The sequence below is a fragment of the Akebia trifoliata genome, chromosome 11, assembly GCF_017979445.1.
Source record: "Akebia trifoliata isolate Shusen 1 chromosome 11, ASM1797944v1, whole genome shotgun sequence".
Classification (NCBI taxonomy): Eukaryota; Viridiplantae; Streptophyta; class Magnoliopsida; order Ranunculales; family Lardizabalaceae; genus Akebia; species Akebia trifoliata.
Window position 1 is genome coordinate 26,394,113 of NC_141385.1, and position 25,026 is coordinate 26,419,138.

General features: G+C 35.2%; 2 long non-coding RNA genes across 5 annotated transcripts in view; one reads left to right on the plus strand and one right to left on the minus strand.

Annotated features, from left to right (window-relative positions):
- Nucleotides 1–13,338: 13,338 nt before the first annotated feature.
- LOC147391178 (uncharacterized) overlaps nt 13,339–25,026 on the minus strand; it is a 48,604-nt gene continuing 36,916 nt past the window's right edge. Inside the window, exons 8-11 of one of the 3 annotated variants that reach the window (XR_015182603.1) lie at nt 16,677–16,782; nt 16,397–16,551; nt 14,595–14,721; nt 13,339–13,723 (exon numbers count right to left, since the gene is read on the minus strand). This is a non-coding gene — a long non-coding RNA (uncharacterized LOC147391178). Of the gene's footprint in view, nt 13,724–14,594; nt 14,722–16,396; nt 16,783–16,938; nt 18,037–25,026 lie in introns of those variants that run through there. The other 2 variants (XR_015182604.1, XR_015182602.1) reach the window with 2 other exon arrangements.
- Nucleotides 19,555–24,504, plus strand: LOC147391179 (uncharacterized). Of its 2 annotated transcripts, XR_015182606.1 has the most exons (4): nt 19,555–22,261; nt 22,905–23,028; nt 23,860–24,284; nt 24,358–24,504. It is a non-coding gene; the product is annotated as an uncharacterized LOC147391179 (long non-coding RNA). The 2 variants fall into 2 exon arrangements; XR_015182605.1 differs by having other exon boundaries at nt 19,567–22,261; nt 23,860–24,466.

The following is a 25,026-nucleotide window of genomic DNA, read 5'->3' on the forward strand; positions in this document are numbered from 1 at the left end:
ATTTGAAGATCATGAATTTTTCAGGAATCAACAAATTGGAAATTGACAAATATTATTGCAAGAAAAATTTCTAAGTTTAAAAAAAAAAAAAAAAAATCATAAGAAAATTCTCATAGTCATGAATCCCTAGAATAACCAAACGGGCACGCACGCATGATTTTTGACTTGGTCGAAATAGTTATCATTCAATAACATGCATAGCTATCAATTCAAGGAATACATCGATCACATGGAAAAATCTTAAAATAACACAAAGAACTCGAACATCATCATAGACCATGCAAATCCGACTCGATCCTAACAATCATGATAAAAAAAAATCCTATAATCCTACCAACATGCAAAGATAAAAATGAAATACAATAAAAACAAACAAATAATAAAAAAAAAAATTAAGTAATATCAAGCCTAAAAATATCCCCCTAACCTATTAATATGCAAAAACGATACGAATAAAAAAATAAATTAAGCAAATATACACAACGAATACTTGGGAACCCTATTGACATACAAAGATGAATAAATAATGAAAAATAATACAAAAGAGAAAATTCTCCTAATAATAAAAAATGCAAAAAACATAGAGAAGAATAAAAAAACTATCCTAACTTATCAACATAAAAAATATATAAAAAAAAAAACTTCATAGAAAGAAAACCTCCTAGTCCTACCTATAAAAAATATAAAAAAAAAACTAAAACACATAAAATACATATCTCCCTAATCCTATTAAAAAAATATGAAAATAAATAAAAAACATAAAGAAAAGGGAAAAAAGAAAAGATATATAAAAAAAATAATAAGAAAAATGGAGAATACATATATGAAAAGAGGAACAATACAAATAAATAAATATATAAACCAAAACATAAACTTACCTATCGAGCTGAGAACAGTGGGTTAATTCCTTCAGGTATGACCTAAAGACCTGTGAATATTTGTTGTTGTGAGGATGCGAGAGACAAAGGCAGAGAGAAGCGTTATAGCAATGGCATGAAGAGACTGGGTAGCCAAGGGGCTATGTTACAGCGCTATGAATGGCTGTGTTACAATGAAGAATACGATGACTGTGATGGTTGTTGGACGGTGATGTGGATACAGCGAGGCTGTTGAAGGTGTTGTAATGGAATCGATGAAGATGAAAGGGGCTATTGTAGGATAGAGCGTGAAAGAGAGACGAAGGATTGGGCGTTGTAGGTGCTATAATGGACAAACTACAGCACAGTGGTGTGACAGATTCAGCCACAGAAGAAGGTGAAGGAGCTGTTGAAGGGTAGAACGTGAAGGAGAGGGGACTGTGTTGAAGGCTGTGCAGAACGTGAGAAAGAGGGGGCTGTATTGAAGGGACTACAAGGGAGTGTTGCAGCAATGTTAGAGGGATTTGGGGTGTTGGGGCAGCCAAAAGAGGAAGATGTGTGGGGGTAGCAAGCTTGGGTCGTCCAATAGTGAGATAAGAAGAAGAGATGCAGCAAGGGCTGCTGTGGGTGATGCTGGAGAGGAAACGTGGACTGTAGAAGATGTGAACTATGAGGGCTGTTGCAGACAATATGGGAGATGTTTTAATGGTGTAGCAGGAAGAGAATATAGCAGAGAGAAAGAGGAAGATTGAAGAGAAAGGTTTTCTCCCCAAACGAAGAAGATAGCCGGCTGGGTATGCTGTAGAGGGCCTGTAGAAGACAACGTGGAGAGGGAGAAGGGCAGAGAGAGTCCAAAATCGATGGAGAAGAAGAAGGTGTTAAGGAAGAAGAAGAAATCCCTTTTTTTTTTTTTTTTTATAGAGAGAGACGTCTCTCTTTAAATAGAACTCAACTTCTATTTCAGTTTCTTTCTAATTCTCTCTTTTACACGTTTTTCACTTTCCTTCTTTTAAGAGAATGGAGGTGGGCTGATCCCCCGTTACTCGTAGCGCATTAGTAGTCCCCCGTTAACGAATGGCGATCGGTAAATCTAATTTTGATTCTAATTGGGTTTTCTTCGACGTTTTGATTTAAGTTTTAATTTGATTTTTCATTTTAGTTGATTATATAATTTTATTTTAAGTTTAATTTTAAATATGAATTTTGAATGAGTCGATTGATTAAAATTTTATTTTGGTTGATCAATTTTAATTTGAAAATTTCTTAGTTGGATTTAATTTATTGATTTGATCGATTGTTTGATTAGTCAATTTCATTTTCGTTGGGTTAATTGATTAGGTTTCGTTTGATTGATTGATTTTGATTGGATTTGATTTTGAATTTTAAATTTGGTTCAATTGATTGATCGATTTTTTAAAATTTTTTGATTGGGTTCAATTTTGAATTTTAACTTTGTTGATTAGATTTCGATTTTATTTTCATTGTTTGTTTTTTTATTTTTAATTTTAATTTTGATTGTTTAATTTTGGTTGATTAATTGTTTAATTTTAATTACTACTTGATATTAATTTTAATTTTTTTTTATTGTTTAATTTTTAATTTGAGTTTGAATTGTTTGGAATTATTTTATTTGAATTGTTTGATTTTTTAATTTAAATTTTAGTTTTTAGTTTAAATTGAATTTTTAATTAGGTTTGAATTTTGTTACATTTTCCTAACGATCGAGGTCTCTAAGTTGAGTTTGGAGGTCGAGGGGCATTTCGGTCATTTTTATGATTTTTCCTAAATTTATCTATTTTCGTCAGTTTGGGTCCCGTTAGACTCGAAATCATATTTTGAATGCAATGGAGGTACTTTCGAGGTCTTTCGGAGGTCCGAAATTTATGAGGGTATTTTCGTCATTTTGTCGATTTTTGCAGATTTTTACGAATTTTAATGTAAGGTTTCTTTCAGTTTCAACGTGATTATTTCTATATTTCAAAGTCGTATTTTCCTAGCATAGCGAGGTCTCTAGGTTATCAAACTGTGTAGCGAACCTAAGCGTACGTGCTTGCTAAATCGGGTGTGACGTATGGCGATCCTAAGCATGCGTACATTTCTATGTCGGGTCGTAACGAGTAGGGGAGATGAAAAGAGTGGAAACGAAGGGAATTAGGGACAGTACTCACAAGCCTTCGAGTTCTTTGTGATCATCATTAGGAATTCACGGTAACCGGAAGACGAATTGTCGAATTAGGTAGATGCAAAAATGGGGTGTCTACAGCGAGGAATACTAATAAGGACTCATGATAAAAAATTGAGGACATGAGACTGAAGTTTGAAATTCATATATAAAAAGTACATACAAAGATTTTGAAAAAAAATATTTTCAAAATTTTTTGTATTTTTTTGATTTTTCATTTTTGGAAACTTGAAAACAACTAAAAATGCAATTGTGAGCTAACCTAATGCCCCCAAACCTAAATTAAATATTTTCCTTAATATGTAAGCAAGAATACAATAGAGAGAAAAATTAAGTCACACCTAAAACGAATTTGGCATTAATGTGGAAAATCTTGTTACAACTTGTGTGGTCAGAATCTGGTGAATGGTGCTGATGGATTTTGCTTCACTGATCTGAAATCGCTCCTATCACCTCCCACCTCATGCTAGCGTGGTACCTGTCAAAATCACTTCGACGCTCAAGTTAGAGAAGTGGAGGAATAGTCTAAAGAACTGGTTAGACCTCCAATCCGCCCAAAAAGATCTTTTCTTTTATGTAACTATGCTATTTATGGACCTTTGTTGTAAATCAGGATTTTACCCTCTCAAGGGCAGTGATCCTGGGAAATCCCTTGATTCTGTGGATCCTCAAATAGAATGGAGATCTTCTAGATTGGTTATACTATATTGGACATCTCCTCTAAGATCTCTGGGCTTGACGTGCGCATATTAGAATTATGATTATTCTATGACTAGGTCTCATTCAATGTTGTACTGCAATTCTAGCCAGACAAGGGGAGATCTCTACTTTGACCTGTCCTGCTAAAGGGTAGCACCCGTATATTGATCTGCGCATAGTACCACTTAATCAGTTTAGACACGTATACAGCTCAGATAATTGCATAGTTATTTCCCTCTATAATTACCCCCTCTCGAGGAGACGCGAAGTCTCTTCGTCTTCTCGAGACACGTAACCACTTTCTTATTGGGTACCTTAATTCTTTATAATTGCCTCTATCCTTAATGAATTGACGCATTTAATGAAATATCATTTCAAATCATCTCTGATGGCTAAGATGAGTCAAAATTCATTTGTGTCTATCCACATGCCCTACTATCATCTGCACTACCCTCGAATTGCAATGTTTAGGTTGTCCTCTCAAGCGTATATACTTATTTACTTTTTCTTATAAATATGAGACTTAGTGCTTATTTACCTTCTTATTGTGATATTGCTCTCTGTGACTTCGTCTCTTTGCATTTTGCGAAAAAATTTCTATATCTTTTTTTCTACTTCACTATTATTATTACCTCTCTCAGACTGAGGTAACTTTCTTTCCTTTTCTTCTCTTTTCTGCACACTTACTTTCTCAATAGCTATTAACATAACCCAGCTTTAGATGAGACTCTATATCCCTGCCTATGTGTCTCTTTAGGTTAGTGATGACCCCAATAACACCGACGAATGTCGTGAGGGAGAAATCTTGGTCTATACCAATCAAATTAAGGCTGGCCTTAGTTTCCCTCTCTCTCCCTTCCTTAGGGGGGTATTGAGTAAGATAAACTGGGCTCTAGGCCAAATGTTTAGGAACTTCTAATATTTGGTGGAGATTGTGGAAAAGATGGGCATAACCCCCAACAACTTCCTCTCCAAATACAATCTGAAAGCCATCTCCTAACGCCCAGGGTACTACTCACTATCCTCCAAGAGTGCAGTAGTGGCACTGGCTCCTTCTCTTCCCAGTACTGACAAAGGATGGTACAAGGAACCCCTTTTTATCTCTGAGAACTAGGAGTTCGCCCCTGGCGTTCCTCATGAAGGACTTAGAGTTCCTCAAACCTTTTAGGCTAAGATCGACTCTTAGGTTTCTGGTTGTTTCTCATTTTTCTATTCTATCTGCAATTTACTCTATTTCTAACTTTTGTTTTCTTTTTTTTCACAGATTCTTTTGTCATTTCTACTACTGAGGCTAAGAAAAAGTAGTATAGAGCATCGAAAGATTGAAGGCTAGTGACAGTTGACCTCCAAGCCAGAGCGGCTGAGGGGGTGGTGATAGAAGATCATATTTGCCTTCTTCCTTCTGGTTTGCAGCCACTTGCACAACGAGTCTCCTTTGATCATGCTGAGCAGATCTCCCTTCTCCTCTTGTCTCTATTTTCCTTTGGCCACCTACACAATGGGCCTTAACTGGTCAGGCTTCCTCTGGTCAGGCCGAACAGATCCTGAAAGATCTTGATCTTTCCTTGGCATCTATTTTTGATCTTTCTTCACCTCCAATTCTACCAGGATCCTCCAACGTCATGAACATTGACCTCTCGGAGTTTCCTTTCTCTTTTTCTCCTACCATCAGGGTTGTTCCTCCCACTGACCCAACCAAGAAGAACAAGAAAAATAGTCTATCCTCTCAAGGTTCTACCCTCACTAAAGAAGCAGGCCAACTGGTCTTAGTGCATAGGGAGCAAGTCGCTTCTATTTTTGCTGGTGCTGGTGTGGTTACTGTTGCTACCGTTGTAGCTGTTACTGTCCCTATTGGGCTTTCTAAGGAGATTTATACTTAGGTAGGGCAGAGCTCTGTCTCCATTAGGAACACAATCGTGTCTTTGATTTCCAGCCGCACAAGACGTGTAAGCTGATCAAGAAGAGTTTAGAAGTTTTTCCTCTTTAGAAGAGTCTGACTAGGAAGATCCCAATCACTGCATGACTCCTCTAGAGGAACCTGCATTCTCCTGGAGGGGTCGTGGGGCCTTCTTCTAGGATGAGAACAAGAATAATATCTTTCAACCACATTTTCACGTATACAATAAGAGCTGCCAGGTAAAGAACCCTATTGTTGCTGCCTCTTTGCTCTCCCAAGTACTTAACAAATTAGTTAGATATAGACCTTATCTCTAAAAGACCTAAGTAAACTCTAATCCCTTCAACAAAGCTCTTTAAAAAAGAGCCTGCACCACCTAATTTCATAGGTATTGAGAAACCCTAGAAAACCTCTTCAAAGCCTTTCCAAAACCTAAAATCTAGAGTCCCAAGTCAATACCTAACACCCAAGCCCTAATTTTCAATCTAAAAACACCCAAAAATCCTAATAAACACCCCACAAAGTAATAAAACTATCTAGATCTAGAAAAAGAAAGTCTCATCTCAAAGATCAGAAGTAGATATAAAAATAAGATAAAGTGAAAAGATTTACCCGTGGAACGCTCACCACCAACTTCTGAGGAAACCGATCACCGTAATCACTCAGGTAAAGAAAATATAATTTTTTATTTATTCTCATTCTGAATTTAGACTATTTTTTACAATGTAAATATCTGAGAGGAGTAAAGACTGATTTTCAGTGGGATAGATTGGTGCCCAATACCTTCCAGTCTTTTAACATGATCCTCGTATCCAAAATCTATTTGTAGTTTAGTATTTTTTATCCATTTAAAATCATCATTGATTCCTTGACCATAAAACTAGACGGCGACTCCCAAGAAAGGAAAAAACGGATCCGTACCCATAGATCGTGGGCGCTTTCAACCAACTTGTAGGTCACATTTGTGATCAAAGTCTACTTTCTTATAACAAGTGGAATTACTTTTACTAGTTCTATTATCAGTAAGATGATAGAATTTCCTATTTTCAGCTTTATCTGAGCCTATTTGAGAGTAGGATTTGGTGTTAATACGAAGTTTTACCATCTTTGTTTACTGGTAGATTTTCATTAAGTTCATGCTTACATTTTGGTTATTTGATTGTTATTTACACACTTATATGTTAGAGTTGCTAAAATTTCCACTGCAATATTATTATTTATCACCATACTTCTTTATTTTTGTTATTATCATTGTGAGAATGTTGTTTTAGTGCCTTGGGTTCTAAAATTTTAGTCAGGAAGATTTGTGTTAGAATTTGGGGGCACTACAACTATGGAAGGAAATACTATTGAAAAGGGACCCACCTAGAGCAAATTATTAAGCCAAAATCTAGCTTCTAATCTCTTTGATAACTCAATAATAAGGACTTGATATTAACTCCTTAGATATAAAGATTTAGCAAGATAAAATCAAATTTAAAGAACATAAAAATAACATTCCTTCACTTTTCTAATATGTGAATCTCTTACTATAAAATATCTAGATTAAGCATGTTATATCTTGATTTAATGTAAGAATGAAACATCTTGGTTAAGCATAAAAGGTGTAAAAGTTCATTTCTATCCTTAATCCATAAGAGTGAACAAGCCTTGGAGAGAACTCGTAAATATTAAAGGAAATTAAGAGGTAAATAAACTAAATATAGCAAAGTAATCTTACTCTAGGCTTCTCCATTATCCAATGGAAGGGAGATTAGCCTAATGTAATTGCAAGTGACAGAGAAAGATAGATGGAGAAGAACAAATCTTATTTTATTGAATAAAGACAGTTACACTGTCTTCTTCACTCTCTCACTTACAAAAATTACTAAATTTTAATGAAAAACCTAAACTAAAAATGGAGAAATTAAAAAAAAGCCAAGGGCCTTAGGTTAAAGGAAGAAGGGCCAAAGAAAGGGTCATTTCTACATTGAGAAATGCTCTATTTATAGAAATCCTAGGTTATATAAGGATTCATTCTTAGCCACCTTAGCTATTGCGGATAAGATCACGTGCGAAGCACACTCACACAATTTTAGGAAGCTCCTATCGAGATCCACCATGCCGTAGTAAAAGTAAAACCTTTCATCTCAAAAATTTTCCAGGATGCTTGAGTGGTTCTCCAGATTGAAATTCAATTTCTAGTTACTGATTTTGGGCCCAAACTTGATGGCCTAATCTTTTATCTGCACAGTAAACACACGTAATCAAGATTTTTCGACAAATACAATTATTTATGCTTATTTATTCTTAATTAGTATGGAAGAATATGCAATGTAATATTTCGAGGCTTAATATGATTATTTACTTCATATAGAAAAATAGGGGCAAAAATCGAGATAAATGCTTGGGAAAAGTGTGGATAAATCAATGTTTTGAGACACTGATCAAGTATCATGTTCCTATTGAAATGAATGATGTTCACGGGGAAAATTTTGATTTGAAGATAAACACATTGGGCTGCATGCAAGGTTTGGTTAGGATCCCTGGGTGTTTTAAACTCCAATTAAAGCGCCCCACATAGACTCCAATTCTATTATATAGGAAATGACACCTTACAAGATCCCGAGTCTTATATAAAAGGTGAAGTCACAAATTATCTAAAGCTAGATGAGTCCAATTAAACCTTGATTGGAAAGTCTTCTAGCTCTATATATAAGGTCATCATGTTGACGGAACAAAAAAATTGTTCCAAGTGAAAATATGAGCATCATTAGATGGGTTTAAAGAAGATCCAATCAATGCTCATCATTGTCCATTTTATATTTTATAACTTCAAATGCTTGAGATGTAGTGATTTCTAGCTACTACACCAAAAATGCCAATTAGGAACTGTTTTTGAGCAGTTCCTTAACAACTCTAAAATGGTTTTTCGACCATTCCTTATAGGGGCGTCACTAACTAATGGAAACGTGAGTTTGGAACAGCCCAAAATTGTATCAAACGTTAAAAGGAAGATTAGGACATTTGTAATTCAGGTACTGTTTAAAACCATTATAGATTTTAAAATTATGAAAAAAATAATTAAATAAAAAATTAGTGGGATGTAAAAGCCCATCAAATTTTGATGATCAATACCTTGATTATGATAACATTTCTCAATGAAGTTACTATTAATTTAATTAACCGATAAAATTCGACCTTTAGACATCTAGGAGAGAACAAAAACTGACCAAAATGCATTTGCTTCCTTTGCTTGAGCATGCAAGGAAACTGCATGTCTCTTCTACCATGCTTCACAGGGAATGTCAAATCCATTAAATTTATTTCCTTTCATAGAATTTGGAGACTCCGAGGAATCTGAACCAGAATCCACGTTTAAATGGGCAGGATCAGTAGGTTCAAGAATAACTATGTTTTCACCATACTCAATGTAGATGCAATTTCTCGCACTTTCTCGAAATCTACACTCCTACCTTGATCTTTATTGTACTGAGCTATAGGGGGTGCCTTCAACACAACCTCTGCAATAATCTAGTTAGAAAAATAAGTAATAAAATACACAGAGTTTCCCTTATATCCCAGAAAAAATGTACCTCTTATTTATAGAGATTTCTCCATGATCTTTTGGATTTCTTTCGATATTCTCTTCCCTAAAATTTGGTGTATTAGTAGGAATGTATTTTCTTCTTTTTTAGGTCTAGATTCACGAAACTTATATTTAATAACGTCTTCCTTAAATCTAGGAAAATCCTTAGTTTTCCATCCCAATAATCCCATATATTTTGGGGTTCGATTTGAGGTTCACCTCCCTAATTCCATGTTCCAATCCAGAACTTGTTTTTTTTTTTAAATCTCTATGACCCGTCAGATTCTCTCAGACTCGTTAGATTGTCTCAAACTCAGATACTTGGATGTCTTTCCATATTCTTGGGATTCGATTCGTATTCATGCCCTATGTCATGATCTCTAGGTTCTACTAGAATGATTGTCAACAATAACCCCTCTCGGGGGTTCTAATTTGATCAAAATCCATGAGATTCGACTTAGTCAATTGAAACATGTGGTGCCCTTCTTTTTATTAGTATGCTTTAATTGTCCCATCGATTCGTCTTCGAGAATTTGAATGACACCATGACAAGCATTTATTGTGGTGATTTAGCAACTGCGTCACTTGCAAAACACAATATCAATGCATTTATTGTATTCCTTGTGGCCTTACTTGATTGATTCTTTGGCATGAGTGTTCGTACTTGTCGCCTCGACTATTATTTTCATTCGATGTGGAGACTACTCATTATTGGCGTGTTCTCCTATGTTGTCCCATCCGTTCATTTCAAATCATGAATCTCGATGTCACTATGTTTATAAATACCCTCAAACTCCTTCCATTCCTTCTCTTTTCATGACCCATTTCACTGTTTTCCTTCTTCTCACTTTCTTCTTTACTAGTTCACTGTCTTCATCTCCATCCAAGCTGAAAAGTGGTTGAAGGACACTCCTCTCCCTTCTCGATCATTTTTTTTGTTAGGTAAGGGCGTTACATTTCATTTGGGGGTTTTTCTTTCTCTTCTTCTCTGTTTCCTTCTTTTCTTCCTCCATGACTAAGGGGAAATCTTATTCCCATTCTTGCCCTCCCATGGATGCAATAAGGGATGCCTACAGTATACCTGACAAAGTTGGGACTTTTTACACTGAGGAATCCCCTTTCTCACAAGATTTTCCTCAAGATATCACTGTGGTATTTTGGGGAAAATTTAAAGATAGTCTCCGAGTTCCGCTCACTCGACTACTTCAGGAGGACCTGCATTACTATAGGAGGGCCCTAGTTCAAATTAGCCGTAACTTCTACGCCTCATGCACACTGTCGAATAAATAATGTTTGGCTGGATGAGGGTGAAAAGCTTTGCTTATTCGATATCCGATCTCACTTCATCCTTAGGAGGTGCCTTGAGAGGAAGGCTTCTTTTACCTAACAAAGAGGAGAGGGAAAGTCCCCTTGTTTGTTCTACCCAACTTGGATAAGGATTGGATCCTGTTTTCAATCAAAATAGTCGGGGAATGGAAGCATGCAGTTGGGGATGTAGGACCCTCTCTCTTCTCAACACCTTCAACCAATCCGATGGGATTTTTGACCTCCGTATACTATTTTTCTATTATTTTGTGTCTCTTTGCTAATCTACTTTCCTCATACCTCTTTCAGATATAACTAAAGGCAAGAGAGTCTAGGACTCATTTATCATCAAAAATCTTTTTGCCGACTGTGCCTTTTACAACAGGGTTACTGACTTCCTATCCATCAAGGTTGATGAGGAGGATGAGGCAGTAAGAAGAAGCTCTCTAAGCCTTTCCCAACGACTTTGCAAGGAAGAAGAATACCTCAACAACATGGGCTTCAGTAAATCCCACATTCCTACTGATGACTCCAACACTGACTCGGATGTTCAAGAGACCAATTCAACCCATTTTTCCACCATTGCCACCGCTGATGCTATTGTAGAGGAGACGTTGTGACGACCCTTCAAGTGGCTTAGGAATGGTGGTTCATTCTCATCCGTCACTACAGAGGCTTCTCCTCCTAGGAAGAAGGAGGGAACCTCGACCTATCCCTAATTTTCATCTGCTCCCCCTTTTGGTGAAAGGTCGGGCCCAAGGGGTTTTGACACATCTAAGACTCCCTGGTTTGTGATCCCGAGGGTTGGTAACCTTCAAGACAACGACCAACAATTTGCCTTCAACAACTCTCAAGTTATGTAGGCAATGATAGAGGCCACTTGCCTTCAGACAGATCTGCCATCATGGGCCAAAGCTGCTTTGACAACCGTACAGGGTTTACCAACAACATTTTTTGAGCTTTGGAGGTGGTAAGGTCTTCTCCATTTTTCATTATTTTTCTATTTTCATTTTTTCAAGCAACTACTAATCCTTCTTTTTTTTCTTTTTGTAGCTCCAACATAGACTCACCAGGCTCAATAAATCCCAAAACAACGTTATTTCGACAAAAGAAAAGGTTGAGGCAACCAGTCTGAAGTTGTAGAAGGAAAGAGATAACCTTTGGACTCAACCGAAGCAACTCAAGAATAATATCGAGACTTCCAAGATCAAGACATTAAGTCAGCATATGCGGGCCAAGGAGGTTGTCAAGGAGGCCTATATTTTGAAGCAAGAGGAGGACTCGACTCAACCCAGACTGGCGGGGATCGTTGCAAAAAAAGAGGAAGATTAAGAAAAAAGCATTAGCCAACCACATCATTGCCCCGGTCGATGCTTTATATGCTTGGTGGGAGAGGGCTATGGACAAAATCAAATCTAGGCTTGCCAAAGCTGCGAAGGCACTTGCTGAAAAAGCATCACTCCCACCCATCCAAGCTACTACACAGGAGACCCCTTCCTTGGTGGTTTTGGACGGGATTGAAAGTGATCGTCCTGCTGCTCCGAAAAATGATGACGCCTTCAAAGACGTACCCAGTCAAGATAGTAGCAACCCCCCAGCCCTTGTAGCTTAGTTTTCCTTTTTTTTTGTTCTTTTGTACTTCTTTGTAATTTTCATTTATGGAAATGAAATTTTCTATTTCCGAGCATTTCCATTGTATGTCTCACTTCTAATTTCTCATTCTAAATTGATCTTGTTTCTTTTATATGCTAAGTCTTCAAATTAATTTGACTTCTACTATCAATTGAACTTGGCTCCCTTTGTGAGCCTTCGATTTGCCCCCTTTAGTGGTTGTGCCTGGCTCTCTTTTGAGAGCCAGGACTTTCATGGTCCGACCCCCTTATGGTCGGGCCTAGTTCCCTTTGCTAGCCAGGGTTTCCGTAGTCCAACCCCTTTATGGCCAGGGCTGGCTCCCTTTGTGAACCAGGGCTTCTGTACGCCACCCATCTTATAGTCGGACCTAGTTAAAAAAATATAGAAACGTACAATAATAATAATATGATCAATCTTTATTAATAGTAATTTTTAAAATTAAATACATTCCAAGGTGAGGAAATAGTCTCTCTAGACACTGATCCCGTACTATGTAAGGTCCTTCTCAATTTGATCCCAGTTTGTTGCTATTGATCTCTTGCATGTTCTGAAATACTTTCCTTGGTACCATATCTTTTGGTTTGAATGTCCTTCCTCGCAGTTGCTGATCATGTGCTCTCTTCAGATAATTATCCCTAAAATGTAATCCAAGATAATAATTTGGGAATGAATATAAAGAAAAAAGAAACTAACAATAAGAAACATTGATATTCCTGATTTGAAATACACATACAAAGTTACAATAGAAAACCACATCCGTATTCCCTTCTCCAACAACAACAAAGGTGGCAATCAATGATGCACCTCCAATTATGCATAGCACAAGCTTCAAAACTGCCGATTGACATATTTGAAACTAGTAAAATTGTCGCAAATACATATAGCGACAGACACTTAGGTCGTCGGTAAAACCTCTGACGTTGTATGTATTATCGACAGCCAACCATTCAGAAACCGTCATTATATATAGGACTTATAGCGACAGCCGCTATAGGGTATTTTAAAAAAAAAAAAATTATTTGGTCTTTAGCTACGGTCACGGCCGTCGCTATAAGAACTTTTGAAAAAAAAATTTTGATTTTACACCTGCCCCTCTCACATGTTGCTGAATATCAAAAATACCCCTATATTTTGAAATTGATGACCTAAACCCCAACTACCAACATGAAAAGACGTTAATGCCCCTCATCTTCAACTTTCATTAATCTAATTGTCAATCCAAATTCTAGTCTACAATTTGAAACTACAAAATGTATTATCATTACTTATTACAATAACTTTACAAAAATATCCTAATATACATTAAGTTGAGAATTTTTCAAACTAAAAATCCTATCTACTTTCACGTCAAGAAGTGCGATATGAGGTTCCGACTTGAGGTAGTGGGTTCAAGTCAAGCTTACCCATCAAAATAAAGAAACAAATAACATATTCATCAATTTACATTAATGTTAATCAACATTTAAACAACTAAGGAGCTCTAGAAGAAGCATTTGCTCACCGAGATCATTTTCACATTCCACTGTTGCACCATTTTTGCAGATTCCACGCTGTCATCTTCAAAACGCATGAAAACCCTATAACTGCATGAGAGATACATTTTAGATCAGTGTATTATTTCTTTTGCCCAAGTCTAATCTCGTCAAACAAGGGATACCATGCACAAAGATAAATGTATCTAATGAACCTCAATGAGCAATTCTTGGGAAAGAATTTATAAACAAAAAGTAAATAACACAAAAAAGAACATGAAAAATTGTAATGCTCCACCATACATGAAAATTTTCTTCCATATACATGACATCAACAATCAAATGATTGATTTAGACAAATTTAAATTTGTACTTGTACCATAGTTGGGAATCTTATTTGATGTTTTGTTTGTTTCCTCGCATGCTTTGTATCTAGACCATGTATCCATGCGTTTAATGGATGAGTGTAAGTCATCCATTCCATTAGGGGGCATAGGGGCACATTGTTTACCCATCCATTTTAAAGTACACTACAGTAAAATAAGGCTGTAGCGACGGCCGTGACCGTCGCTATAGAGACAAATACCATTGTACAAGCATATAGCGACATGTCTAAATGCATTCAGCCAACCCCAAATTTTTGCAATACCCATCTAAACACATTCGTTCTCTATAATAAACTTCTCATAAACTAAAGCATTTGAAAAATATATTTCTCAAAAATATGCAATGAAAACTGGATGTACCAGCATGCCAGGTTTCGTAAGGATCAATGTGAAACTTCTTATCATCATCAGACACAAACCCATGCATCCATGCTTTTTAAATAGGTAACAAAACATTATTAGTAAAGTGGGGCAAGTAACTAGAAAGAAAGCTACAAAGGATACGTCTAATCACTTTGTGCTCCCATGAAAACAATATTTTGTTTTCTCTTCAAATAATTCTTCCTTATAAAAATAAAGAGTTGATCTGTACTTACCATATAAATGAGAAGCAAGACTTCCATTGCTCATGTAAAAGTATATAAGCATATGCTGGCCTCTTTCTGCACAATATCCCACCAAATTCACAAGGTTTTTATGATGTAATATCCCAAGTAACATAACCTGAGAACAAAAGAGAAAATTAATTGTTAAAGCCATTGAAGTTATCATGGGGAAGGATGACTTTAATCTGACAGACTTGAATATGAGAACTTGATATTTTCACAAAAGAAAGCATGCCTTAAGAGAGTAATTGGAGCTTCTAAGCATACCAAAGAGAATAATAGGTGCACAAATTTAAACAATAAAAGGTACAAAAATCGTAATATCAGAGACTCTTAGAAATGGAGAAATTACAGTATGGTCACAGAAGAATACAAACTTTGATTGTAACTTTTCAAAGTAATATGAGGTGATGGAGATAAAAAATGAGAGATTTTTTAATTCCATAAAGTGGTAGCTTGTGTGAAGCAAAGCAAATAATGGTGTAAACATCTAGGAAGGGTCCTAAGGATTTTCCTTCTTTTGTTTTAATGATAAGATGGTATTATTGAGACCTTAAAATATCTCATATATTTTAAATAAAGAAATCATTTGTACATTTCCTTCGGTCAATAGCCTGTACAAAAAAAATTCTCTACCCATGTATTTTAAGGATGTAAACAAGGGAGAGCAAGATTAAAAGGAAAACTTGATGGATTTAAACAAGAATCAGGATCCAGAATGGTGTCCCATTCTTATAATCAGGGTTCACCAAATTTAGTTTGCATTAGAATTTAGGCTAATTCATTTGAAAATGTATTAAAATGGGACTTGTTTAGCGATGAAATGACCTAACTGGCTTAAGCTGATAGTAACTTGAGAAAAAGATTTTGTAGGCAATGAATGCAAGCTTAAGGTATTTTGATATAAATTAAACAACTAATACAGATGTTTTAGAAAAGGGAGTACTTGTAGAAGAGAATTGGCAGTAAAAAAATTATTCCCAAGAGCAAGGAAAAGGTATTAGTAGAAGAAAATTTGTCAAGAAAAAATTATTACCAAGATCAAGGGGGAGAAAAGGGACAGAAAATGTTTTCAGGACATGTGCAATATGGATCTCCTCCAAATTGACAAACATAATGAGAATTAAGAATTCAGCTTTGAGAAATAAAACTAAGCCCAAATTGACAAACATAATGAGAATTAAGAATTCAGCTTTGACATAGGCTATTCATCAACTTCCCAAGGTCAGCTCAACAAAGCCAAGTGCACGCCAATTTTTTCTTGCCAAAACCAAGACAACTCGAGTAGTAAACCAAGTCACTTTCATTAGCACATTAACCATAAAATGCAAAGGAAATTGACCACAACAATACGAATTAAACAACAAGGGCCTGATGTTCAAATGGACTTCCATATTGGGGAAGTTCAGGGATTTCTGGTTTGAATGTTTTGTTTTCAGATGGGATGATATAACTAGAAGATCTTCCTAATCTTTTGCTTGTTCTAGTGCTTGTGAATCTTTGTGAGGCTATCACAATTTCTCCCTCTCATGGATGCTAGGGTTGTTATTTCAACCCCATTCATGAGAAACCACGTTTTACCCGACAAAAGAAAACAAATAAAGATGACAACATATACAGGTCCTATTATTGTCCAAGGAGTCATTGTACAAAGAATATTATTTTCCCTACCCTTAGTGATGGGAACCTTTTTCCCATCTCTCTTCTTTCCTTTGTAAATTTATCAATTTCTTCGTTAATTTTCCCCAAGCATACATCAATATATCAATTTAACAGAGTTAGCGAACATGCACCTTACTAGTAGAAGACTGGGCACTTTTCCTTGCCATATCCTTCGGAAAGAGAATTGTTTGAAGAATACTGCAGCAGGAACTACTTCAGATGAACTTGCATTGGAAGCTTCAAGGTTGGAACCAACAATTTCAACAAGCCACACTAAATGTTGCATCTTGCTTGGCACAAAATGAAAATAAGAAGAATAGTTACATATAATAAATTTGCTTTTTATGGGTTGAAAAAACTTCAAAAGTGCATATATTAAAAACCAACTATTAAAATAAATAAATAAATAACCTTTATTGTATGATGCCATTAGAGGAATTGAATCACTGGTCCAAATTGATCTTTCATCAAAATCCTTCATGGTGCTTAATTGGTCCCTTTCTTCCACAAATATTGGCTGGGAGGGTATACCAAACAACTATTTCAATTGAATGGTTAAAGTGCTTGTAAAAAAAACATACGCATTCGAAGCGATAAACTTAAGTTGGTGGCTTAAGGATACATGTTACAGGAAAATAACAATCACATCTGGAAATCAAACAATGAAGCATACCTGGGGTTCTTCCAAAGGATGTCTCAAAATCAAATGTGAGGACATCTTAGCTATGTCCCCATTGACAATATGATCAAATGAATTGAGTCACTACAAAAACGCTGGCTTATAGAGGCGTTTTTTCTGAGTGGTTTTATGAAACCGCCACCAACTGAGCAGCAACAAGGGTGACTTTAGCCAAAACGCCTCCCAATCAGCGGCGATTCATAGAAAACGCCTCTCACTGCAAAATCTGTAAGTTTTTCGGGGCGAAAATAATCCTCAATTTTGTGAAGTACCGGTAAAAATCCCCAAATAAAGACAGTTTTGTCAAAACGCCATCAGAGAGGTGATGACTATAGGCAGTATTTGCATAAACGCCCTCAATAGATGACTAGCAGAATCAATTCTTGACAAAAACCCGATGAATCTCAATCTATTTTGGCCCCAACGTTTCGTGTTCTTCATTTTCGGCACAATTTTTTTGGGAAGAACCCAAAATTTGTCAATCTCCCTCTCTTCCTCTGTTTCATACTCATACCCTCTCCCTCTCGCACCCTCTCCCTGTGTTTCATTCTCTTTCCTTCTCCCACTCTCTTTTTTGTTGCTGTTAGGGTTTCCATTTCTACAACAGTTGTGGAAGTTCAACTCGTAGCTGATTTTTTGCCCTAGCTCTGCAGATTTGAGGTTTGTGGAGTTTTTATTTTTGTTTTTTTAGAGTCTCATTTACTTTGACATGATTGTTTGCTTGCATGATCTACAACTCTGTGTTCAATCTTTTCACAAAAACAAAATTTCTCTAAATCATGCTTTTTTTTTTTCTTTTAGTGGCATATGAAGCTTACCATTGACCCCTATTTGAAATTTTGTACTGCCCAATTTTCTATTAATAAAGTGCTGTATACAGTCATGTTTGTAGTTGGATTTGCATATATATATATATATATATATATATGTATACAGTATACGGTACTATAGTTAGATGATATAGTTTGACAAGCAAGTTTTATGTTCCTTAGTTATTTTGTTGGGAATTCACTTCAGGATTCAGGCTAATGATGAGGGTGATTATTTGTTGCATGGTTTTGGTTTATGCCTATATTTCAATGGAATCTCTCTTGATGATCAATATAGTCCAACCTTTGCGGTGCAGTTAGTATTAGAATTCTAGATCATTGACCAAATGGTGTCTTGGTTCCCCAATCCATGGATTAGAGCTCTCTTATTATTATATTAAAGTGAGCCAGGGCTTATAATAAAGAGTTTTATAGTGGTGTGTTAGATTTAGAGCCCAATAAGTGAATCCATTAAAATAGAGGAATTGAGCCAACTTATAAGGAAACCCTAATAGGAACTATCTTGAAATATTGATCTACTTTGTTAACCAAACAACTACTCCAAAAGATCAAATTGTTGGAGGGGGTAGAACTATGAATATAAGACGGTTACGAGACTTACTAGGGTGGGTGCTCTACTAGGGGAGGGGGCGATGGTGTGAAAGGGGTGAGTAGTAGTGGTAGATGCCATTGTTCAAGGAGGAGGTTAGATTTCATTACTTTTATTTTTTAGTTTGTTATGTCCAACTGATTTTTTTAATCACTCACTAACAATGTTCTGTGTTTATAGGAAATTGAGGGTGAAGAGAACCATCAAAGTGCCTGCAATGATGGCTTAAATATTAGATTGCATAAATATTAGCTATGTTAAAAAGAAGGGTTACATGTAATGTAATGATAGGTCTCTATTATCAAGATAATTTTCTTATATAAATGTGTTCTCTGTGGGTTTAACTTGATATGTTTGTGTTGGCTTCTATAATTTTTGTATACATTACTTTCTGGGTGTAGTTATTGTGTACTACATGGTTTTTAGCCAAATATCTTCTATAATATTTTGTTGCTTTCAAGAAATGCTTTTGTGTTTTAAAACACCAATATAGTACATCACAACTTTATATGAATTATTTACAAGACATCAATGTGACTATAACGATGTCTAGTTAGAAATGTTACAATGAACTATTCATGATTTTCAACTGTTTGTTCTTCGTAAATATTGAATTGAATTATCATTAGTAGGGCTGATACGTCACTATTTGTTCTTCGTTATTCTAGAATGGTTCTCTTATTACTTGTTTATGTTGATATAATTATTACTAGTAATGATGAAACCTTTCTTCTTCGCTTAATTGAACAATTTAGTTCAAAGTTTGCATGAAAAGATTTTGGTCTTATTCACTTCATCTTAGGAATTGAGTAAAGTCTCTTCAAGAAGGACTATTTTTACCTCAATCAAAGCATGCCAAATGTATTATAGTTGGAACTTTACAATACTTAATGGTGACAAGGTATTTCTGCTACTGCTGAAATCACTTGGATTTTCCCTAACTTATCTGCTGAAATCACTTTGAGCATGTTAAACTCATCAGTGCTTGATTTTTGTTAAAGAAAGTTTTAAAATTTGCAGTCTTTCTTATCATATAAGTTGAAATTTAGGCATTTTAGTCTTTCTTCTCATGTTTGTTTAGAATTTCGAACTTATCTGGATTTTATCCTCAGCTCTGAATCTTAATTCTCAACTCAATTATTGAATATCTATATAAGAAACACTCAATATTTCCATCGGTTTAATTGCTAAATGGGTCAAATGTTCGATTGATGAGAACTTAATCAACTTACATTTATTTGTTACTGAAATTGAGCATTTATAGCATTTAAAATTGTTGATTAGAACTTAATCATTTTGAGAATTTTGGTTCATGAGATGTTCCATTATTAGTCATAGAGATTAATTAGCCCGCCCTTCATTCTTTGTAAATTTTACTATTATTTACATTAACTCCTCAGTCCTCCCTTCTTTAGAAAATTAGGAAAAAAAGAAGTTTATTTGATTAATTTGAGTAAGTAAGGGTTATCAAAGGTCCAAATGGATATAGGTTGATGGAGCACCACGTAGAAAAATAATAATAATAACTCAGTCTTCTAAGGACTCAGGTTGTTGATTAGATCTAAAATAAAATGAAAAAAAAAAGATTCCTTTGGGCTGGCTAATCAAAGGCTTGACATCAGGAGCAGAGCCAGGATTTTCTTGTAGTGGGGGCAAAATATGATTAGTTGTATAGTTGAAGAACTTGAATGGAGGGAGGTGAGGGTGTGGGAGCAAATGGGGAGAGAGGTGAGGGTGTGGGAGCAAATGGGGCATGTAATTAGTTGAAAATATAGGGGTGTCTCAAAGTTCTGTGGGGGCAATTGCCCCCACCAGCTCCTTACTAGCTCCACCCCTGCTTGACATGGACATTTAAAATGTGAAATTTTGCTATCTTGATATGTGTGGTGCTCTCTCAATTGTTGAAAAGGCAAAAAACATGATAGAGGATCTTCTCCCAATGATTCCTTCCCCTCAATCCTCATTCTCATTACCTCAATAAAGTTTATTTTAATGTTTTGATGTATGTAACATTAGCTTTATTTATTTTTAACCTTTGGTGATAACTGCACTCATGTTGTTCATGAAAGTCTCTTGCTGTGCAACCCATTGAGGTGGGTGCTGGAATTTATGGTAACATGGTATAGGTTGAGAACATAAATAAAAGCACAACTATGAAAAAATCTAACAAATGTGATCACGGGGGATGGGAAGTAATTTTATTCGTTTTACTTCAAATAACCTTGATAATAATAAAGATTATATATATAAATGTGAAAGCATTATGGTCTTCACCTAAAACATCTCCTTTTTAAATTCCCTTGGGATCAAGGCGTACGTGGCATGTGTTGAGGTGAGGGAGGAGGGTTTCAATCCTAAAACATCTCCTTTTAAAATTCCCTTGGGATCATGGTGTACATGGCATGTGTTGAGGTGTGGGAGGAGGGTTTCAATCAACCACCCTTGGTGCATTGCACATGCCAACACCTACCAGTAATTATTAAAAGTTGAATAATGCTGAAGTGACTTCAAATATTGATTTCATATTGTACTTTGCTGACTAGGAAGTGTTTGTGAACTATAAATGCTTTCCATCAAGATATGAGTGAAAGGCATCTATGGCTCTGGTTGGCAAGGTTGTGCAAGGGCTTAGCCCAAGTCCAAGCTAGATTTTGATCGAGCTATTAATCAGAAATTAATAGAACATATATTGTATCTTAGTTTTGAAGCATCGATTGAATGATACATAGTAATACATTTTTGCTCCCTTTTAATGGTGGAGATGGTTTGTGTTCCACATATTATATTATGTAATATTATAATTATCTTTATTTATTCAATCTGGAAAATTTACTGATACCTAATAAGCCATGCATGATGGGCATCGACAAAGCTGGAAGAGGACCTGTTTTAGGTAATAGTTAGGTATTAACAGAGCAAGATCCAATCTTTAATAGTTAGGTATGTATGTTTGTATTTCTAATTTTTTCACTTGTTTCAGGTCCCACGGTTTATGGATGCTTGTATTGCTCTCTCTCCTATCAGACCACTCTTTCTTCCTTGATGTGATGCTTTTAGTGAACTAAAAGCTTCAATGAAGGTGTTGGAGGTCTTTTGGTCAATGGAAACACAGAAAAGGTGACAAAGCCCAACTGAGAGTGTTTGCAACAGAATGACCCAATCTTGTGTTTCTTTGCTCATCTATGAGAAACAAGCTTAGTTTAAAACAAAGAAAATTCACTCTCAAATTATATTAGAGTATCATTTAATGCAGCCCAACTGGAGTTGGCACAGATCCAGTAGAGATTGGGTGGGACCTGTAGCTCAGAGGATTGGAGCACGTGGCCATGAACCATGGTGTCGGAGGTTCAAATCCCTCCTCACCCACGACCTGTCCCAAAGGGAAGGACTTTTTCTACTAAAATGTTGCACAAATAGGGTATAGTTTAAATCCATAATGCTAGAAATGAGTACCCACTTTGGAAGAGACACTTGTCTATCTAGTAAACTATCCTAACTACCAACTTAGCCCAATCCAGGATAATGATTTTCTGTATCACAATACACCTTATTATAATAAATCACCTCACAATACACTCTAATATTTAGATCTCTAAATTGCTTTTCATTCCTACCTTTTCTTAGGTATATTCTTATTAATCATTGACCCTTTATATTTCTTTATGACACTGGTTCCAATTTTAACATTGATCTTTTATTTTATTACGAGCTGGTCAATTTCATGAAAGCTTCTGCAACCTTTTCATCTGTTTATGATAAAGATGACTAAGTTTCTTAAATAATAACATGTGTAGTGGTCCTAACAAGGCAGTTTTGATCTTTGTGGAAGGTTCATTTCAATTTTTGTGGTGGTGGCCCCGAATTCCAAATGCCGCCTCCTTGTTCTGTTGTTATTCAGGTTAGAATCACTTCAGCCCTGTCTTTATTTTCTGTTTCTGAATGCAAGAAGATATTCAAAAAAAAATAAAGCATGAAATCCTCTTTTGGAATGCCTGTCATCAGTGTTTGTAAAAGTGTACTAGCGCTTACATAACCTGTGAGACATTGTTCTTGCTTGGGGCATGCGTCTCAGTGCTAATCTTTTTTTTTTTTTTTTTTTTTTTTTTTAAATTTTTTTTATCGTTTAGTCTGTTTGATGTATAAGGTGCAATATCATTGAAAGATTTTTTTTTTTTTTTTTTTTTAAATGAAAGAAAAACGTGAGGAGACAAGAAAAGACAACACACACACGAAAGGGCTTAGAGATGCCTCACAGAAGGCCATCATCACCATCGATGCCTTCAATGTCACCTAATGTGTCTAGAAGAGAATAAAGGTGGGAGATGAGGCATATCACCCCTCGAGGTTCACACATCTCAAAATATCAATCCCTCTTGCCTCTACTTTTTAAAACATTATATTGTGATAAAGTATGTTTAACCAGTTGGAATTATGTAATACTCATGAATTTTTCTTTAAGCTAATCAAGTTTGGTTTTTTTTTGCTAGGTAAGTTTGTTTATAACCGTTTGTTTCCTTTCTTTTTTTTTTTTTTAAATACAGGAATCAGAGAGAGGACATTGGCATGTTCCCATTGTCTCAGAACATGATTCTGAAAGGGAAAGAACTTGGTTATGCATAACACGAGTTGTTGTGGATAGGCAAGATTCTACCACAAGACATGAAGGTAATCTACTGAGAAAATTTTAATTATAACATGTTTTTCTATAATTCCAAGTAGATAAATTTGGTTGTCTTTTACTCGTAATCTATGATAATTAAAAAAGATTGTTTGTGTCAAATATTGTGAACCTGGCTAATGCAATAAGTAAACTCTATGATGATAGTATTATGAAGATTGGTAATTATTATCAATTTTGTAATTCTGTCTGCCATGCATGTTTGAATAATGTTATATGGTTATATCTAAAATTGATCTTTTAGGGAGACTTAAAAGGAACCCAGATAGCTTTTCGCTGTAATTGATTTAATATGTATATATCTTCTCGATTTACTTTCTTCAAAGTAAAATTATGGTGCAGTATAATAAGTTACACTGTGATACACCAAATTGTTATCTTAGATTACGATTGAATTAAGTAGTTAGGATAGTTATGAAAGTACCTATAATTACATAGATTTCGTAATCTCACGGGAGATCATATTTCTCCCTCTCGATTATTAAGTTTACAAATTCAATCAAGCTATAAACAGGTAAACAATTACAAGATTCAGCTGATACTACATACATATTGCACACACAACATTTGTTCACATACATTCATCCATGCAAGCATGTATATATTTTTCCAGAATAATTTATTTTTTGCACGTTTTATCTTAAACTAATAATAGAAAACTTTGTTTTCCGTTGACAGAACCTCAGGTATACATAATGGCATATTGCTTTTTATTGTAATTTTCTAGTTCATGTAGAAAATGACTTTGCTTTTTATATTTGTTAGTTATTTGGTAACTGTGATCTCCCTCAGCTTAATTTCATTTTTTTCTCGTGAAGTATTTTTAATCGTAGATTCCCATTCATCCAATCAACCACATTAGAAGAGGTCCAATCCAGTGGAGACCTCATCAATATGAGAATCAAGAGCCATTTGAATACCCCGAAGAACTTCCCACAGTTTCACCAAGCAGGGTATACCCATGGCACAATTTTCAAGGAGTTGCATTACTCCCTATTTATATCACAATGAAGCCTACAAGCTTTTAGGCGTGGAATCGTATTCATCCACTTCCTTAAGCAATAGATGCTAATCAATCACGTAACTTCTCACGTGTTTCATGTGTTCTAATTGTTCTTTGTGTGCCTTTAACCACTAACACTCTTTGCTCTTTTTGCTTGACAAAATTTTCTTTTTACCACCAGAGATGAAGATGCTTCGATGAAGCTTATTGATTTTGGTCTTTCTGAATTTATCAAGCCAGGTAACAATTGATTGTTGTGTTGAAATTTGTTATCATTAGTCCTTAATTGAACGTTGTATTTTGCTAAATTCAGCAAGGTAAATCATTGGAAAAGAAGATCAATTATGCTTTCATTTATCCTAATGTGGAGTTGCTATCTTAGTATTTTTTTCCCCATCTTTCTTTGATCTTGCAAATAAAAACTATTTTTAATTTCATGTAAATATACTAGAAGTATATCCTTAAACATTGATGGAAAGTTCGTATTTGTGTAAGTTATTTTTTGTACCATTTAATTACAATTTATTTATTTGTTTAATAATGTTATTGTTATCTATAATAAAATAATACTATTGTCATCAAACGTGATGACAGAACTCAGGTCTGTCATCTTTGAGGAATCCTAAACATGTTTGGTAAAATATTCATTTACAGGTTGTGGCATATTTTTATAAACATGTAATAAGTGAAATTTGGGGTGCCAATTGCAGCTCTTTTTCTTTATATAATTGCAGAATTTATTTTGGAATGAATATTTTATTAAATTTTTATTACAACATTAGAGGCAGTTTTGAACTGCCTCTAATGTTGTTTTTTTTTTAAATTAAATTTATTATTAGGGGCGGTTTTTAAACTTCCTCTAAAGTATAAGAACCGCCCTTAAATCATAGTTTGTAGAGGCGGTTTTAAAATTGCCCTTAAATCATTATTATTAGAGGCGGTTTTCAAATAGCCTCTAAAATATAATAACCGCCCTTAAATC